This window comes from Rhinoderma darwinii, chromosome 1 (genome assembly GCF_050947455.1).
Source record: "Rhinoderma darwinii isolate aRhiDar2 chromosome 1, aRhiDar2.hap1, whole genome shotgun sequence".
NCBI lineage: Eukaryota > Metazoa > Chordata > Amphibia > Anura > Rhinodermatidae > Rhinoderma > Rhinoderma darwinii.
Window position 1 is genome coordinate 573,716,547 of NC_134687.1, and position 21,186 is coordinate 573,737,732.

The following is a 21,186-nucleotide window of genomic DNA, read 5'->3' on the forward strand; positions in this document are numbered from 1 at the left end:
GTCGGAAACAGCAGGTATCACAGCTCAGACACGCGCCGGGTTAAGATGGCGCCGTGTTAACTCAGGTCAGTACTATTACTGAGCTGAGCGCGAACGATGCGCTCAGCACGACGTAATATTACTGACCTGAGCGCGAAGGGGTTAATGGAATGCTGGTGACAGGTTCCCTTTAAGGCCACATTCACATGAACGCGTTTTTGCGGCCGCAATTCCCCCGAAAATCCACGGGAGAATTGCGGCCCCATTCATTTCTATGGGGCCATGCACACGACCGTAGTTTTTACGGTCCGTGCATGGCCCGGGAACCCGCACCGCAGAAAGAACGGGCATGTCCTATTACGGCCGTTTTCTGCGGTCCGGGCTCATTGAAAACAATGACGGAGGCCATGTGCATGTCCTACGATTTGCGGGCGGCCCGCGGCTGACAGTCCGCAGCCGGCCGACCCGAAAATCACGGCCGTGCACACGGCTACGGTCGTGTGCATGAGGCCTAAGTCTCACAAAAGAAATGCTACAGATTATAAGTTCAGTTAGTGCCCAATAGCTTTAACTAGTGCTAACCATACTTTATGATGGGAGTAGCTACGAACATAAGGGTCCGTTGGTCCAACATACTTCCATACTCTTGACTTGCAGATGTGAAATAAATTACAAACCACTTTTTTTGTATACACTTCTTTAATGAATGTAAATCTATTTATACATGCAAGTTATTTCTTAATATTTTATTAATATGTTTCAACCAATGAGACTCTGTAACTATGTTAGTATCTTGTTGCAATCATTTTATTCAATCAAGATCGGCTTTGCTGACTGTGACCTTTAACCCAAAGGCCAAGCATCACGACCAATCCTTATCGGCCGACTCTTTTTTCTTATCTTCGATCTTATATAAAAGTGCTGGAATTTGCCACCACCGTATTACTGTAATTAACCTGATGAAGAGGCTGGTTTCGGCCTCGAAATGCGTCGTGTTTCTATGTTTTTATGTGCAATTAGAAATCCTTTGAATTAATCGTTGAGTAAGTGGTCGTTCGTCCTTAACGGAAATAGGAACTTCCAGATCTCAGACTGCGCCAGGGACACAATCCGGATACTTTTGACTTCCTCTCCCAACCATACTGGGCAGACAGCTATTCCTCCCGACTCGCCCGTAACATGCATCCTTAGCACACATGAGATTATTCATGCCAGACACCTTTAGTAACAGTTTATCTCCTGTGGGAACAAAGGATCAAACATGTTAAAATCCAATATGCAAATCCTTCTTTCCACGAACATCTGCCATTAGGGGAAAGTGGGGACACCACCATACAAATCAGAATGTCTGCCCATCCAATTAAAATCTTCAGGTTCGTCTGACTGCCATCTATATGTGTATGGGGACCAGTTGTCTAGACGGGCTGTTTAGGTGACAGATTCTAATTGAATATTTAGAGTTTTCTAATATTTACTTAATTTAAAAGCATTTTCTGAGACACAGATCAAAGCCTCTGTTTGAATGTAGTGTAGTCTTTTGACACGCTAGTCATTTAAGTACCTAAAGCCTAGATCAGTTTTTAATCTCCATTTACATGGGCCAATAATCAGTAACGATCATTTCTAAGAATGCTTGTTCGACTAAATATTGGTTCGTGTAAACTTGGCAGTGGTCGGCCAACAACGAGCAAAACCTTATTTTTCAGCTGATGACATAGTTTATGCTTCCTATAAAATAATTTTTTTAGGAAGCACATTTTCGTGTTTTAACCGGGGATGTGCCGCCGACAATGATGCAAACTATTGAGGAACGAGCGATCATATTAACGATCAATCACTCCAATACAGTATAGCATCAGCCCATGTAAAGGGCCTGTTAAAGAGTGCCGATCGACTTGTTTTAGTGTCAATCGGCGCTTGTCATGGGCATGTAAACCCACGTAAGTCCTTTAGGCTTAGGGATGTTTATGAAGGTATGTGCATAAGTAGCTCCTCTGTAATAAATCACATGGTCAAACCCCAAAATAGAGAACCTCTAAATATGAATGGGTGCATTATGCCATATACCAAAAGAAATTTGAAACATTTTCTGCCCCCATTTAAAAAAGTTTAGCTGAACATCTCTATCTTAGCAACCACAAGCAGAACTGTAATTCCTTAAACTCTGCGTGTAGGCAGATAATTTATTTAACGCTCTGAAGAAAATTAATTAAAAAGCAAAGTTCAGTTATACTTCTATTTGCATATTTATTGACATGTCACCGTTAATCCACTTAACAATTCTTTTTAGATGCGTATTTTTGCATTAATGGACTGCACTTATTTATTAACTGTGTCCACGTTAGTACACTGAATGTAGTGTTCCCATAGTATATCCCGAACAGGTATAGTGCTTCTGCCCTGCAGGAAAAAATGCTTATTGCATAGCTTATTAAAGGGGTTTTGTATTTTAGACATTTATGACATATCCACAGGATGCCATTGATGATTTATAGGAGGAAGCCCAACTAATAGGGAGTTGTGGTTAGCTGTTTCCATATATCTCTTATACTGTAATAGAGAGAGCTGTGCACATGCACGACCACCTCTTCATTTGGTCTGGTGGCAACTGGATGACTTTACTGGCCAAAAACAGGTCAGGAGCTGTTTTCTTCCAATAGGTGAGAGTCTTAAAGGTAAGACGCCCATCTATCAGATATTTATGTCCTGTGTATATGCCACAAATATATAAATGTTGGAAAACACAGTGACAAACACGGTCCATTTCATTGTCCAGCTGTGGATCTGCAGCAGAGGTGACCACTGATGCTATAGCCGTGGTCAGTGCAGAGAGAAAGGGGAAACTGTTCATTAAGGGCATTGATTTGAAGACTGTTTTACTTTTTAAAATAACATATTATGTTAAGCAATTAAATAGTGCTGGCATGGTCACCACAATGTGCACCGGTGGTGAACGTGTCCATAGGCAACTCGGGAAACATGCAGCCTATCATGGGGAGTTGGTAAGATAATATTTAGAGATATAGGAATAATTGATTCCAATTGATAAAATTGATAACCTGCATGGGTCAGTCTATTGAACGGTGATGTCCATGTTGCGACTACCCCTTCAAGGAGCTGCTATATTGAGTACCATCTCTACAGCATGATGGAACAGTGGTTACCATTTCAGAAGTTTCTCGAACATTGCAAATACATACCTATTATATTACATGTCTTTCTATGTAGTTGTCCTCAACATTGGTGCTTGCCTGAAGAAGAGAAATTGAAGATCCATAGGGTCAAGGTTATTTGAAAATGTGTTTTCTAAACCAGATAACCCCTTTAATAATTTGCATTGTATACACTATTTTTGGGTCTTTTCTCCATGCAGTATTTGTGGGTAATTGTACAAAGCTGAATTTCGCTAGTTTTTATCTTGTGTGTCTTTTTTGTTCTAGCTTGTATTTTATGCCTGGCTGTGTCTGGTGAGATTTATGTGTTCTATACTTGTGCCTCCTTTTCAGCAGGCTAATGTCACTCTCCTTCTTACTGCAATTTCTGTTCACTCTTGTAAAGTAATGATCTGTGAAATAAACTGTCCAACTGAACATCCACTTTCAGAAGAAAAAATAAATTTTTTCCTAGTGTCATAGGAATCTTAAAAAGAAATTCCGAAATGTAACTAAATTTAATATCTAAAACGCATTATATTGGCTTCACCACTGCTGAAAAACCATGACCACTAAGGGACAATGTTATGATGACAAGCCTGACATTTGGTTTATTCCAGATTGCATGGTGGTGCTGCTCTACCTGCAACCAAAGAAAAGGTTTTACATGAAGATGAGTCACTAATAAAAACAAAATAACATCACTCTGTTCTTCACCCTGTGCCTCTAGTTCCATTGACCTCTTGTAAAGTGACCTTGGAAATGTTGAAAGCTGTTGAAGATTTCTTTATAGGTTAGACTTGATAAATATGATGATGATGATGACAACAACGATGATGATGAGAAATAGTTGTAGCTATTTAAGAGAACAGGTTACCAGACAGATCTTTTTAAAGGGTATGTCCACCATTAAACATGACTTTACAATTTAGATAAAGAACTAATGTACAAATAACATTTTGAATAGCTGTTTTAAATTCATAGTATTACTCATCTTGTACTGATCCGATACTTGCCAACTTTCCCAAGTCCTGGAAAAAGGAGAGACCTCCCGGAATCCAGGAAGAGCAGGCAAGTCTCCCGGGCACTGCATCCTCACTAAATGCTAATTTCTCCCTGTTCCTACAGTCCTCTTTACTCCCAGTCGTTCTCTGTGGGGGTGCCGCGGCGTGAAGAGTACTGCAGGAACTACGAGAGGTGAGTATCTGTAAAGTCTGGTTTGTGGCCTGTATTTAATAAGTAGGTCTGATCTTAGGTCTGTATTTGCTTATGGGGTCTGATCTGGGTCAGTATTTGTTTAGGAATCTAGTCCGGGGTGTGTATTTATTTAAAGAGGCTCTGTCACCACATTACAAGTGGCCTATCTTCTACATAATGTTATTGGCATTGTAATGTAGATTACAGCAGTGTTTTTTATTTAGAAAAATGATCATTTTTGACGGAGTTATGACCTATTTTAGCATTATGCTAATGACTTTCTTATCATCTTAAACATTATTTTTTTTTTTGGCCTGATGATGACGCTGGTCCGGCGTTGAAACGCGTAGCCACTCATAATAAAACCTTTGTTTTTCATATATTCTCCTCATCTTTCTAAACCTCCTTACCAGCAGCGCCACTATGGTTCACAACTTTTTTAAATTTTTCAAAAAAAGTTATTTTTATTGTTATATACAATATTCAGAATCCTGACACTTCCGTAACGTTTGTGTGAAATTTACAGCACAGCAAGCGTAATCTCACGAGATTACGCTGTAAACTGTCATTTAAAACAAGATTACGCTTGCTGTGCTGTAAATTTCACACAAATATTACCGAAGTGTCAGTATTCTGAATAGACATCACGTCCTGGCTGGTCCGTGATGTCTATTCACTGTCAGGACGGGTAACGTTAATATGTGAGTAAGTGACAGCACATAGTGAACAATGCAGGGTCACTATGTGCTGTGTAAATGAATTGGTCAAAAAGTAAAACACGCCCAGTTGTCCATTAAGAAAGTAATTAGCATAAAGCTAAAATATGTCACAACTCCGTCAAAAATGATCATTTTTCTAAATAAAAAACACTGTTGTAATCTACATTACAGCGCCGATCACATTATGTAGAAGATAGGCCACTTACAATGTGGTGACAGAGCCTCTTTAAGGGGTCTGTATATATTCTGGGGACTGGTATGAGGACTGTATTTATTTTAGGGTATTGTCTGTGTGCTCTATATGTTTAGGGGGTCTGTATTTATTTAGGTGGTTAGATCTGGGTCTGGTAAATAACTCATGAAAGAATAAAGTAACGTTAAAACCAAGCACACCATTGTTTTTCTTGTGAAATTCTCGATAAGTTTGATGTGTCACATGACACTCTTCCCATTGAAAAAACTAAAGTTGGATACAAAATGGCCGACTTCAAAATGGCCACCATGGTCAACACCCAGCTTGAAAAGTTTCCCCCCTCCCATATACTAATGTGCCACAAACAGGAAGTTAATATCACCAACGATTCCCATTTTATTTAGGTGTATCCATATAAATGGCCCACCCTGTATATATATATATATATATATATATATATATATATATATATATATATATACATTGCACAATAAAATGGTGACAGCACACTGCGAACACCAATGTCACCTAAGCCGCTAAATATAAATAAATATGCATTACTGCTAAATATACTTACAATAGGGAGGTGCTTGGCGCACATTTTGGTCAAAATGTGTGGGCCCACCTGCCACGACAAGACGTCCTCTATAGTGGGGACCTACTTTGCACATACTCCCAGAACTGGGACTAAGCCTACATATATCTGGTGATGGTAGGAACCAGCATGAAACTAATTATAATCACCCAGGGCAGAATGGGAGGAGTGCAAGATCCAAAAATTAAGGCAGTCACTAACCTCACATATATGAATCACATAAACAACACAAAAGTTTGAACAGCACATTCCAACAAGATGAAACTTTATATATACACTACCGTTCTAAAGTTTGGGGTCACCAAGACAATTTTGCGTTTTCCATGAAAACTCACACTATATTTATCAAGTCAAGACATTGACAAGGTTAGAAATAATGATTTTTATTTTAAATAATAATTTTCTCCTTCAAACTTTGCTTTCGTCAAAGAATGCTCCATTTGCAGCAATTACAGCATTGCAGACCTTTGGCATTCTAGCTGTTAATTTGCTGAGGTAATCGGGAGAAATTTCACCCCATGCTTCCAGAAGCCCCTCCCACAAGTTGGATTGGCTTGATGGGCACTTCTTGCGTACCACACGGTCAAGCTGCTCCCACAACAGCTCTATGGGGTTGAGATCTGGTGACTGCGCTGGCCACTCCATTACAGAAAGAATACCAGCTGCCTGCTTCTTCCCTAAATAGTTGCATAATTTGGAGGTGTGCTTTGGGTCATTGTCCTGTTGTAGGATGAAATTGGCTCCAATCAAGCGCTGTCCACAGGGTATGGCATGGCGTTGCAAAATGGAGTGAAAGCCTTCGTTATTCAAAATCCCTTTTACCTTATACAAATCTCCCACTTTACCAGCACCAAAGCAACCCCAGACCATCACATTACCTCCACCATGCTTGACAGATGGCGTCAGGCACTCTTCCAGCATCTTTTCAGTTGTTCTGCGTCTCACAAATGTGCTTCTGTGTGATCCAAACACCTCAAACTTCGATTCGTCTGTCCATAACACTTTTTTCCAATCTTCCTTTGTCCAATGTCTGTGTGCTTTTACCCATATTAATCTTTTCCTTTTATTAGCCAGTCTCAAATATGGCTTTTTCTTTGACACTCTGCCCTGAAGGCCAGCATCCCGGAGTCGCCTCTTCACTGTAGACATTGACACTTGCGTTTTGCGGGTACTATTTAATGAAGCTGCCAGTTGAGGACCTGTGAGGCATCTATTTCTCAAACTAGAGACTCTAATGTACTTGTCTTGTTGCTCAATTGTGCAGCGGGTCCTCCCACTTCTCTTTCTTTTCTGGTTAGAGCCTGTTTGTGCTGTCCTCTGAAGGGAGTAGTACACAACGTTGTAGGAAATTTTCAGTTTCTTGGCAATTTCTCGCATGGAATAGCCTTAAGTTCTAAGAACAAGAATAGACTGTCGAGTTTCACATGAAAGCTCTCTTTTTCTAGCCATTTTGAGAGTTTAATCGAACCCACAAATGTAATGCTCCAGATTCTCAACTAGCTCAAAGGAAGGTCAGTTTTATAGCTCCTCTAAACAGCAAAACTGTTTACAGCGGTGCTAACATAATTGCACAAGGGTTTTCAAGTGTTTTCTAATCATCCATTAGCCTTCTAACACAGTTAGCAAACACAATGTACCATTAGAACACTGGAGTGATGGTTGCTGGAAATGGGCCTCTATACACCTATCTAGATATTGCATTAAAAACCAGAAGTTTGCTGCTAGAATAGTCATTTAGCACATTAACAATGTATAGAGTGTATTTCTGATTAATTTAATGTTATCTTCATTGAAAAAAACTGTGCTTTTCTTGCAAAAATAAGGACATTTCTAAGTGACCCTAAACTTTTGAACGGTAGTGTACATACATACAGAGTCCACACCAAGGCAATCTCCCCCTAGCGTTTACTTTCATGCCCTCGGAGGGGGAAACTGCGAATGCATAGCACAGAGAGAGGGAGCACGGCTATAGTAAAATAGTGGTGCTGTACTGTGCAAGTTTGGAACTACAGAGGATATAACTAACGGCAACCAGGTAGTAACAAACAGATTACATGGGGTATTTTGGGGGGTAATTACTTCAGAACCGTTGCTTTTTGAAAAATGGTTAAACTGGCAAATATTTATTATTTTATAATAGGTGTACAATGAGGCTTGATTCAGATTGTGGGAAAGCCCCTTTAACAGGACATCTTGTAGATACACTAAAACACAGATCAGTCAGGTGACGTATCAAAATCCTTAGATGTGTTATTGAGTCATATGGGGTCAATGAGCTAGTTTCTTTTATTGCCAAAAATGATCAATATTAAAAAAAACGAGGATTCATCATTGTTACAGGAGAATATTGTTCCCATCCAGACACTCTGTCTTATGACCACATAAAACATACCTGGTAAATAGATATAGTATATACTGATATTATTCAGTGGTGTTCACCCTTTGAGGTGGCAGTATGCTCAGAAGCCATTTGGTCATAGATTCTTATCTACTGCCTTATTAGCATTACAATGGACCTCAGTACAGGAAGGAGCCATTGTAAACTGGATGTAGAGACAGCTGAGCATACTGGGAATAGATTTACCTATACTGTACAGATGCACATTGGAAGGTGTATGGGTGGTCATAAGGCGGAGTCAATGGAATGGGTGGGTTCAACCCAGGGATAGGAACATATAGGTCATGGGAAGCTCTTGGTGCTGGCTCTTTCCTGCCAGCCCTGGACGCTCAGCACTTAACATCAGGAGCAAGCTAAGTTATATTATATGTGTGCTTTCTGTGTATGTATATAAGTATAATTATATTACAGCAGACTTTATATGTGTACATAGAGATATTCTAGGAATCTTATGTGGATTATAGATGAGTAGATATATATATGCTGTTTATGCATGAGTCTCTATATGTACATGTACTAATGGTCAGGCGCTGTATGTGGCTTTGGTTATAGTTGTAGTACCAGGAGACCGTATAAGGTTGGTACCTGGATTTATATTATATATACATACACATTACTAGTCACATGTGCAAAGTGTCCAGGGAAGGTAGGAACAGAGGCAGTTGTGTGTGGTTGTGTTGTCTATGTAATGTATTGTATCTTGATGTAGTGTATATTGGTATGTCACGTCTATGTTATGAGTAAAGTATTTTTATATATTTAAGTATCTGCGAGGGTTGTATGTTACTCCTGTGGTGTGTGAAGGACTGGAGTGTGTGCACATTGTGAATAATACAAAGTAAGCGGACTATATAGGAAACAGAGGTAACGGACTAGGAACGGAGAAAAGGGAGATAATACAGATAGTCATTTGCCACCTTTAACAATGGCGCCCGAACGTGGACTGTTTTAACTACTCTTTATTAGGATATCAAGTAGAAATCTTTGTTATACTGTGAACTTAGGTTATTATCCCTGAGAGGTTCGGACAGGTAGCACAGTTTCTTCTGAGGCCTAGTGTGAGCGATTAATTACAGCGAATCTAGTTAAGTTGAGTTCCTAGAATATTGGTGACTTCCTGTGTTTTTTTTTTGTTGTTTTTTTTTTTTTTTTTGTTTTTTGTGTTTCTTTGTTTTGTATTTTCAGTCCTTTGGTAGAATCTTGCTGGTCGGGGAAAGAAGTTCAAAAGAGGATCTTTCCCATGCAGCAACCACTAGACACCACTCATAGGAGTAGCACGGATCGCAGGGTAACAATGAGTGACAAAGCAGGACATGTAACTTTTGAAAAGTTAAGTAAATGCAGTACGTTTAACCCTGTAATACTGAACACGTATGAATCTACTAAGATTTTATGGGAATCACTGTTAGAACAGGCTGGTTCCTATGATAAGTTGCATATTGCCAAGCATAGTGTGTTGAACCAAACCTCTAAACGCCTTCACATGCTTGCTAAGCTGGTGTGCGTTTTTGAGAACAGCATTTGTAAGCTGGAGGAGGTTGACCAGCACAATAGGTCAGAGACAGTTATCTCTGGAAATTTACATTGCTATTGTTGTACAGAACAGGTTAAACAGGTTTGCAGTTTAGAGACACAACTAAAAGAAAACAGTGAGGTAACAATAGAGAAAGACAGCCAAATAATCAGGCTACAGTATCAACTAGCTGAAAGAGAGAAATATTATGCAGATGTTGACAAGGTTTTTATACAGTTATATATGGACATAACTGAATATAAGGAAAAAGCAGCATCTACTGATGTGACTATTGCTGACCTGAAAAGCGAGCTAGGTAAAAGGGATGAGACTATCAGTGATCTGAAAAAGACTATAGGTGAGTCATCAAGTCAACAATATTTGTCCACAAAACAAATTTGTGTTTTGAGTGCAAACAGGGGGACTGAGGAGACTGCACCTATGGCTACTGCAGACTATACAAGGTCTGACCCAAAGGGGACTGCTTGTAATGCTGCCACAAGTATTGCTGGTGACACAGTTGGTGGATTGGGGGGGGACGTGGAGAATTTTCAGGCCACCTCCAACTCACAAATGTGCCACAGTAGTACTGGAGAATTGCAATCTTTCCATAACATGGAGACGATGCAATTTCTGATGAAGATATACAAACTGATTCCTAGATATGATCCAAACGTAGATCCCTTCACTTCCTGTGACATTTTTGAGGTACATTGTAAGAAATTTTCTGTCACTCAGGAATATTGCATGGAACTGTTTAAACTATGGTTACCTACACATCTTCATCAAAGATATGAGGTCCTAGGGAAAACTGCCCCCAGGAATGGCCTATTTCATGATGAGGAAGACAGACTTTCCATCCTCATGAAATTGGTAACAGGGCATTTAGACGTCACCCCGGAAGTCCTAAGTAATTTCAGGCCTACCATCCATGATGAGCCCTTGTCTCTATGTGGGAGGTTTGAAGCTATGTATAGGAAAGTGACTAAGGATCATAGTATGGGAGTCCCACAAGGAATGGTACGCATGTTTGTGGAAAAGTTTCCATATCTTGACATCGCAATTCGTTTGGACGCGGCTAAAGCGCCATCACTCATTGAAGCAGCATTAGTGATAGAGCAGTTAAGGCAGGATTTGCTGGAGAAAAGAAAGTCAATAAATATCAGGAGACAGGTAGCAGCTAATAGCAAACTGCAACATGACCATGTGCTACAGGATAAGGCTTCTAGCCAAATACCTGTGTATCCTAATGCATCCAAATTTGGGAAGTGGGGGAATGTCCGGTGCTTCCATTGCCTACAATTTGGGCACATAAAGCGATTCTGTCCACGAAGAGTTCACAAGAATCATGTGAGCTTAGATAATAATGGTTTCACAATGAAATCTAATTATGTTAGGTGGGCAGGTACTCCAACACAGGTACAGAAGGGAACATGTGAGCACACAGGCTACAGATAAAGTTGGGCTGGTACAAGACACTGGTACAACAGATGCCCATATTGGGATACTGGTACAGTAAGACTTGTGGTTGGGGATCCCTAAACATCTGGCCCTAATATGTAATATTCAGGGATACCCCATAGAAAATTGGCCACAATTTATTATTCATGTAAACCTAAATAACTCTCAGTTTGTGGTGATAAGACATGATCACCAACAAAGGGGGGGGGGGGGGGGATTTGGTTTACTGTTACAGAACCTCTTTGTTGTATTGTTTTTCTTAGCAGAATGTAAATGTATTACAGTCCTGTTGTTTCCCCAGTGGATGGGGGTTTTCTACACAAGAGATATCTACAGTCAATGGGAAGAAGGAAGGAGGCTGGCACTGCCAAAACCGCCTAATCGGAATGGGAGTTGAAATATGGCTTGCTTACTGTTGGATAATTGCAGGTAAATTGCCACGGAGTTGCTCATCGAAAGAGTAGCACAATCGGCTGAATATATATGTAGAGGAAGGCCTTGAGAAAGCGTGTACCAGCACGTGAAACGGCCGTAGGCAATTCCACATCCTGACCAAGATCTTTTTGTAATAAAGAAATTGTTTGCCAGCTTCGGTGAGTGCCTCGATCATTCCTCTACATAGATATCTACAGTTGCCTTGGCTTTTATGTCGTTTTTACTGTAGAAGCCATTCTATTCACAGGTGTGCCCCTCAGGGGGTAAGGCCATGCAGCTTTCACAGACATTGTGACTCTTGATTTCCCAGATACAACAGCAGTGGCAATGCGCATATAAACTTTGTGAGTTAAAGGAACAGTGTCATCACAAATTATTTTTTTATATGTTAAAGATGTTAGTGCTTTATTAAAAACGTTTATATTCATTTGTGTGTTTGTGTTTTACTTTTTCTTATTTTTACACTTTTTCTTCCCTATGGGGGCTGCCATTTTTTGTTCCATTTCTGTCTGTGTCGATTAACGACACATACAGACATGGAATACGGCAGCCACAGTCCCATAGGGACTGCGAACGGCTCCCGTCCCATTGACTTCCGTGTACGGCGTCTGTGTGGGAACTGCGCATGCGCCGCTCCCACACAGTCCAATTCGAAATTGGCGCCGTCCGGCGCCATTTTCCTGTGGACCGGAAGTCGCGGCCGGACAGTAATATTACTACTTCCGGTCGCGGCTTCCGGATTTGTGCACTTGGACCAGCGGCAGCAAACGGAGCGGACGGGCCGGAGGGAGCCGCGGCGGCAGGAGCAGGTAAGAGATTTCAATGTATGTTCGTGTTTGTGTGTGTTTACTACTGTATGTAAACCTACTACGCTGTGTGTTATCTCAAAAAATGGCGACACACAGTGTAGGAGGTTACACCGTTCAAACCCCTCGTTTATCCCGGCACTAGCCAGGATAAAGGAGGGGGGGATGCTGAGAGCTCACTAGAGCGAGAGCTTTTAACCCAATGTTGCAATGCTGCAATTTTGGGAAATAGCTCCATCTAGTGACCAAAAATGGGTAGTATTATAAATTAGAAATAATTTATAATATTTCCTGACTCGTGAAAAAAATAAAAAAAATTTGAACAATGTTTAATCACCCACACACTAAATGTTTAATAAAAAACAAACAAACATGTTTTTCGGGCAACACCATGCCTTTAAAGAAGGAACTACTGGCCTAACTAGTTTATGCACATTCATTGTAGTACAATTTTGTTATACTGGCAAACATAGCATGAAAACCCTTACTTTACACACACATTTGGTGTCTTCTGTGAAAGGTATGCTCATGAATATCAATCTTTGACTTGTTAAAATGCAAAATATTTTTACTATTTTGTTTGTCTCTTGGCATCCAATGGCAATAATGGTGTTGATGGTTCTCAAACTATTGTAGTGCACAGAACTCCAAGCACTATAAGTTCTTGTAGAATTGGGCTGTTCAGTTCATGCTGGGAGTGCTAAAATGTTAACACCCCTAGACCATTGAAGAATGGTAAGGCAGATGCATAATGTACCTAAAAGACAAGAGTATGATGCAGAACACACCTAGCAGCAGAACTGCATGTGATACAGGCTGCGGTCTTGAACACGGTGGTGTTGGGTCTTGATACATGTTTTCCAAGGCCTATTGCTTATTCTCCTGTGTCTCTTACTAAGGTAAACCCTGTACGTAGGTGGTTGGTCAGGCCGACAATTGCCGACCAATTGTGTAACCGGTCCAAAGAAATGTAGCGGATAGCTTCCACTAGGACCCATGGAGGCGTGTGGTGCGATTTGGGCGCAAGCCTTCAAAGTCTGCGGCGCAGCCAATAGGCCGTGGAGCATAGCTCTCACTATTGGGGATTCTGTGAGGGAGTGGATAGCCCCACTGTAAATCACAGAGGCGCATTGAAGGAACAACGACCGCCCGGTCGGACGCAGGTCTTTGCCGCAGCCGGTCCAAGGGGGAACTCCAGAGGAGTCATGATCCCAAGCCTCTGTTCATACTGTAACTACTGAGGGTGCCAAGTGTTGTAGTCGGTTATAGATACCGTCCACAGGGGGAGCATCAAATCTCCTGATGGATTCTAATCATGTAAATGACAGATAACTGAGACAACAATGACAGGTGAAGGAAAGCATGGACAACATGCAGAGATGAAATGTCTTGAACCTTGTGTTTGGTACTAACTGCAGCTATTGAGGAGACCTCCTCCGAGGAGCATACTGTTCTCTTAATATCATTTCAGGTACAGAAATGCACAAAGAAACAATGAATGCCTTGAACGGTAAAAGTGACCTAACATCCGCCCAAACAACCCATTTCTGATAGACTTCAAGATGGAGTGACAACCAGAACTGATGATGCCCAAGAAGATGAACCAACAGATTGACCAGAAATGCAAAATGAATAAACTTATACTATGTCTTATGTGCTTGCAAGAACATATGGACTGCCTCTAAGATACATGTTCTTGTGGACAATCTTCTTTCTCACATCCAAGGGAGAAGAAGTGATCTTTATTTTTTCACTGTGGACTTCCTAGGTGTTTTTCCTGCTGTGTGCCAATTACACAGATGTTTTTTTCTACCTCCTCCACAGTGGTTGACAGAAGCTCTCACCTTTAATTGTTTTTGCAATGAAATGTAAGCACCCCACACACAAAAGACCAGACTTCCAACATATTGTGTCGGTATACCGACAACAGGGGGAATGTTACAGGAGAATATTGTTCCCATCCAGACACTCTGTCTTATGACCACATAAAACATACCTGGTAAATAGATATAGTATATACTGATATTATTCAGTGGTGTTCACCCTTTGAGGTGGCAGTATGCTCAGAAGCCATTTGGTCATAGATTCTTATCTACTGCCTTATTAGCATTACAATGGACCTCAGTACAGGAAGGAACCATTGTAAACTGGATGTAGAGACAGCTGAGCATACTGGGAATAGATTTACCTATACTGTACAGATGCACATTGGAAGGTGTATGGGTGGTCATAAGGTGGAGTCAATGGAATGGGTGGGTTCAACCCAGGGATAGGAACATATAGGTCATGGGAAGCTCTTGGTGCTGGCTCTTTCCTGCCAGCCCTGGACGCTCAGCACTTAACATCAGGAGCAAGCTAAGTTATATTATATGTGTGCTTTCTGTGTATGTATATAAGTATAATTATATTACAGCAGACTTTATATGTGTACATAGAGATATTCTAGGAATCTTATGTGGATTATAGATGAGTAGATATATATATGCTGTTTATGCATGAGTCTCTATATGTACATGTACTAATGGTCAGGCGCTGTATGTGGCTTTGGTTATAGTTGTAGTACCAGGAGACCGTATAAGGTTGGTACCTGGATTTATATTATATATACATACACATTACTAGTCACATGTGCAAAGTGTCCAGGGAAGGTAGGAACAGAGGCAGTTGTGTGTGGTTGTGTTGTCTATGTAATGTATTGTATCTTGATGTAGTGTATATTGGTTTGTCACGTCTATGTTATGAGTAAAGTATTTTTATATATTTAAGTATCTGCGAGGGTTGTATGTTACTCCTGTGGTGTGTGAAGGACTGGAGTGTGTGCACATTGTGAATAATACAAAGTAAGCGGACTATATAGGAAACAGAGGTAACGGACTAGGAACGGAGAAAAGGGAGATAATACAGATAGTCATTTGCCACCTTTAACAATCATCAATATGAAACATCCAATTTTTCTCATTTTTACATCCCTTTTTGCCAAAGGAACAGAAGTTCCGGGTGCAAATAATGATTCAAATAATGGGATCAGTCTAAATTGATTAATTCTTCTTTCCCTTATCTCTCAAAAAAACTCTCCCAGTTGTTTATATGTGAAATAATGTCTATCACTAATACCAAATTGTTGGTGAGCTCCTTTCTCATTTTACCAACATGATCAAAAAGATCCTTCACCAATAAAAGCCCCTTGTTTTCCCATTCATTCAAAATTTTGGGTGGTCTTTTATTTTTAAATGACCAGAGACGTGGATTGGAGGATCACACCATTTTCAGATTTGTCGCCACTCTATTCTTGTATCTGATATAATAATCATGTTCTTTACAGGTGTTATAGTTGTCAAATTGGCATGCAAAATGCCTACTAACAAGAATTGCAACACTAGTTCTTCTTCTAAACGGCTATGTATGGAATAAATCTATACAGAATCTAGTCAAACAGGCCATATTATATTTTTTTTATATCGGGGAATCTCACTCCCTCTCTCTTTCTGGTCCCATCAATCTCATTAAAGCCATACGTGTTTTTTATTTTGCCATATACATTTTTTTAACTATTTATCAATGAGAAGAACATCCTATTGACGGGAGTGTCTGTAAAGGCTAGAATGGACATGTGAAGCTGACCATTTTTAAGTTGTGCTCTCCCAAATAAAGATCTTCCCATTTATGCAATTCTTTTTTAATCTTTTCTATTACCCCTCCAATATTGTGAATCACAATTTGTGATCATAGATCTCTTGTTTAAAGCGTGCTAAGACAATCCCTAAATAAGTAAACTTCCGATCTACTATTCTAATCCCGGAGCCAATTCCTATCCCCTACAGATCTTAGAAAAAAGATCTTACTTTTGGATCTATTGATCCTATCTCCGGATCGGGTGCCAAAGTCTTCTAGTATCTCCAATATGATAGGCAGGGAGAATCTTGGGTCTGACAAGAAGACCAGGAGATCGTAAGTAAACAGGCTGGTTTTAACCCCTTCCGGACTGAGACTGTTTTGGCCAAGAGGACTAAGCCGATTTTTTCAAATCTGACATGTGTCATTTTATGTGGTAATAACTTTTACCTATCCAAGTGATTCTGAAACTGTTTTCTCGTGACATATTGTACTTTATACTCGTGAAAAAATGTAGTCAATAAATTCAATATTTATTTGTGAAAAACATTTTTCTAAATTTAAATGTATCTGCTTGTAAAACAGATAGTAACAAAATAGTTACTATTTCACATATCCCATATGTCTACTTTATGTTTGCATTTTATTTTTCTACGCCCTTACGAGGCTTTTTTTCAGGAACCAGTTCAGTTCTGAAGTGGCTTTGAGGGCCTTACATATTAGAAACCCCCCATAAATCAACCCATTATGAAAATTGCACCTCTCAAAGTATTCAAAAGAGCATTCAGAAAGTGTTTTAATCCTTTAGGCGTTTCCTAGGTATTAAAGTAATGTAGAGGGGAAATTTACAAATTTCATTTTTTTTTACAAAATTAATTTGTAATACATTTTTTTCTGTAACACAGAAGGTTTTACTCAAGAAATGCAACTCAATATTTATTGCCCAGATTCTGCAGTTTTTAGAAATAGCTCACATGTGGCCCTAGTGTGCTAATGGACTGAAGCACAGGCCTCAGAAACAAAGGAGCACCTAGTAGATTTTGTGGCCTCCTTTTTTTTTTAGAATATATTTTAGGCACCATGTCAGGTTTGAAGAGGTTTTGTGGTGCCAAAACAGTGGAAACCCCCAAAAGTGACCCCATTTTGGAAACTACACACCTCAAAGAATTTATCTAGGGGTATAGTTGGCATTTTGACCCCACTGTTTATTTGCTGAATTCATTGGAATTAGTCTGAAAAAACGTAGACATTTTTAATTTTTACAAGGAATAAAGGAGAAAAAGCACCCCGACATTTGTAAAGCAATTTTTCCAGATTACGGCAATATTCCATATGTGGTAATAAACTGCTGTTTGGACCCACAGCAGGGTTTAGAAGGGAAGGAGAGCTATTTGGCTTTTGGAGCTCAAATTTAGCTGAAATGTTTTTCGGGTGTCATGTCGCATTTGCAAAGCCCCGGAGAACAAAACAGTGGAAACACCCCATAAGTGACCCCATTTGGGAAACTACACCACTTAAGAAATCTATCTAGGGGTATAGTGAACATTTAGACACCACAAGTCTTTTGCAGAATTTATTAGAATTAGGCCGTGAAAATGAATATCAACATTATTTCCAATAAAATGTTGCATTTTTTCATTTTCACAAAGGATAAAGAAGAAAAAGCACCACAACATCTGTAAAGCAATTTCTTCCGAGTACGGCTATACCACACATGTGGTCATAAATGTCTTTTATTAGAAATTAATCAACCCATTCCGAACTGATCCATTTTCTTTTTCTTTTTCGTTTTTCCCTCCCCACTTTCTAAGAGCCATAACGTGTTTATTTTTCAGTCAATAGAGTGGTGTGAGGGCTTATTTCTTGCGGGAGGAGTTGTAGATTCTATTGACACCATTTAAAGTACCATTTAATATACTGGACAACTGAAAATAAAATTCTTTGCAGGGTGCAATTGGAAAAAACTGCAATTCCTCCATCGTTTTTTGGGTTTCGTTTTTACGGTTTTCACCAGGCAGTAAAAACAGCAACTTAAATTTTTCTCTGCGAGTCAATATGAATACGGTGATACCAAATTTACATAGGTATTTTTTATATTTTACTACTTTTACAGAGTAAAAACAATTTGTTAAAAAAGAAATTGTTTTGTTTCACCATGCCTTTTTTTTTTTTTGTCGATTGAGCGGTATGAGGGCTTATATTTTGCAGGATGAGCTGTAGTTTTTATTGTGGTACCATTGTTTGGTAGACACAACTTTTTTAGCACTTTTTATTAAATTTTTTTCGAGAGCTAAGGTGACAAACAAACTGAGATTTTGGCGTTTTAAATTCTTTATTTATTACGGCGTTCACTGTGCCAGTTAAATAATGGTATATTGTAATAGTTTGGACTTTTACGGACGCAGCGATACAAATTTTGTGTATTTTTGTAAAAAAATGTGTTTTTTTTTGGACTTTAAATATTTATTGCATTTTTTCACTAATACTTTTTTTTTTTTTTACACATTTTATTAGTCCCCCTAAGGGACCTGAACCAGCGATCATTAGATTTCTGGTACTATACACTGCAATACTAATGTGTTGCAGTATATTGTCATATTGACAGGATCGCTGTTCCTGTCCGTGTCAGCTGTAATATACAGCTGACACCCGCAGCGTATGGTGTGGGCTCAGCGCGTGAGCCCGCTCCATACATCACATCCCCCCCCGCACTATGATATGCTGTTAAGTTGTGGTGCGCGAAAGGGTTAATGCGCAGCGGATGGTGCAGAGTGAAAATTAAAATTGTCCACTGATATGCCATTTTAGTGCACAATATGTTGTGCCCAGTTGGTGCCACTGAAGACAAATACCACATAAAATGTTAAGCGGGTTCTCCCGGGTATGGCAATGGCATATATGTTGACGTAAACTGCTGTTTCGGTACGCTGTAGGGCTCAGAATAAAGGGAGCGTCATTTGGCTTTTGGAGCGCAGATTTAGCTTGGTAGTAGTTCTGTTTGGGGTTTTGCTGGTATTTCAGTTTATAATGTGGGGGCATATGTAAGCTGTGCGGGTTACATCAGGGCATAATAAGAGGGTGTAATAATGGGGTAAATAAATAATAATCCGCAGATATGTGGCCAGAGTCGCACTGATAAATGGTGCCCAATCTTATCCGCTTTTGGAACGCTCTGCACATTTTGCATCACCATATTCTGAGAACCAGAACGTTTTTATTTTTTCTCCACCGGAGCTGTGTGAGGGCTTATTTGTTGCGGGACAATCTGTAGTTTTCATTGGTACCATTTTTGGATACATGCGATTTTTTGATCACTTTTTATTCCATTTTTTGGTAAGCAAGGTGACCAAAAACCATTAAGTCTGCCAAAGTTTTTTATTCTTTTTTTTTTTTTTTTTTCCGGCGTTCATCCTGGGCTATAAACTACAGTTTTACTTTATTATGTGGGTCGATACGATTACGGCGATACCATATGTATATCGTTTTTTTTATGTTTTGCAGCGTTTCCGCTAAAAGACTAAATTTTTTGTGTTGCTATATTCCGAGAGCCATAACTTTTCTATTTTTTTGTCAAAAAAGCTGTCTAACGGCTTGGTTTTTGCGGGACGGGTTGTAGTTTTTATTGGTATTATTTTGGGTACATGCGACTTTTTTATCACTTTTTATTCTATATTTTGTGAGGGTTGGTGACCAAAAAAATAGCGTTTCTGGCAATGTTTTTTACCTATTTTTTTGCGGTGTTCACCGTGCGGGAAAATTGATATGATAGTTTTTATAGTTTGGGTCGTTACGAACGCGATGATACCAAATATGTGTACTTTTTTAAACGTTTTCATTATTTTTCCTATAATAAAAGACTTAGGGGGATTTCACACTAAGATTCTTGATGAGTTTTTTGACGCTGAAACTGCGCCGCAAAACGTGCCAAAAAACATCCGAAAATGCCTCCCATTGATTTCAATGGGAGGCGGAGGCGTTTTTTTCCCTCGAGCGGAAAAACCGTCTCGCAGGAAAAAGAAGGGACATGCCCTATCTTCAGGCGTTTACGCCTCTGACCTCCCATTGACATCAATGGGAGGCAGAGAAAGCATATTTCACTGTGCTTTATGCCCGCGGGCGAAAAACGCAGTGAAAATCGGCGTGCAGGCAGAGGAGAATCTGCCTCAAAATTCCAAACGGAATTTTGAGGCAGATTTTCCTCCTGCAAAAAACTCTGTGTGAACTCACCCTTATTATTGGAAAAAAAACGCAGTTCTTGTTTATGTAACTTATAACTTTTATTTTTTATACTTTTATAAAACATTTTTATTACCTTTTTTAACTTTTTTTTTGTCCCACTAGGGGACTTGAAGACTTGTAGCTCTGATCGATGCTGGAATACATTACACTACCTATGTAGTGTAATTTATTCCAACTGTCATTGTGAAGTCACAGTCACTCTGACAGGAAGCCTATGAGGTCCAGCCTTCGGCTGGTCTTCATAGGCTTCCGTACATGGCACGCTATCATCTGGCCTCCAATTGCCATGACAACCATCGTCAGTCCCCAAAATTGCATGTGGGGGCTGCCGATCTGCTCTAAACCCCTTAAATGCGGCGCTCGCAATCGACCGCCACATCTAAGGGGTCAATTGCCGAATTCAGCGGTGATGGGTCACTGATCGGCAACGGGGAGAGCTGGGCAGACACCCTGCACAGTTAACCGCCCATGCGGTGTAGAGCCGAGCACCGGTTAACTGTTAGGGCACATTCACACGTGGCGAAATTGCTGTTGAATTCCGCTGTGGACAGTCCGCAGTGGAATTCTGCAGCAGCCGTTTTTTTCATTTGTTTCTATACATTTTTAGAAAAGTTAGTTCAGACGTTGCAGAAAATTACTGTGCGGAAATCAGACTGCGGTGCAGAATTTTCCCTCCGCAGCATGCTCTTTCCATTGACGAGAAGAAGCGGAATTTCACTGCGGATTTCAGCCTTTGCAATGCAAAAACTGAAATCTGTGGCAAGTCCGCTGTCATATCTGCAACGTCTGAATTACCTGTCAAATATGCAAAAGTTGGTGCAGATTCGTTGCGTAATTGCCTCAAATCTGCACCAACATTTGCAGCGGAAAAATTCAGCCATGTCTGA

At 39.9% G+C, this 21,186-nt stretch overlaps 1 long non-coding RNA gene across 1 annotated transcript; it reads right to left on the reverse strand.

The window, feature by feature from the left end:
* Positions 1-780: 780 nt before the first annotated feature.
* On the reverse strand, positions 781-20,430 carry LOC142746118 (uncharacterized). The gene is made up of 3 exons (XR_012881694.1): positions 20,373-20,430; positions 3,180-3,230; positions 781-1,218 (listed from the first exon to the last, which is right to left on the reverse strand). It is a non-coding gene; the product is annotated as an uncharacterized LOC142746118 (long non-coding RNA).
* Between the last annotated feature and the right edge of the window lie 756 nt (positions 20,431-21,186).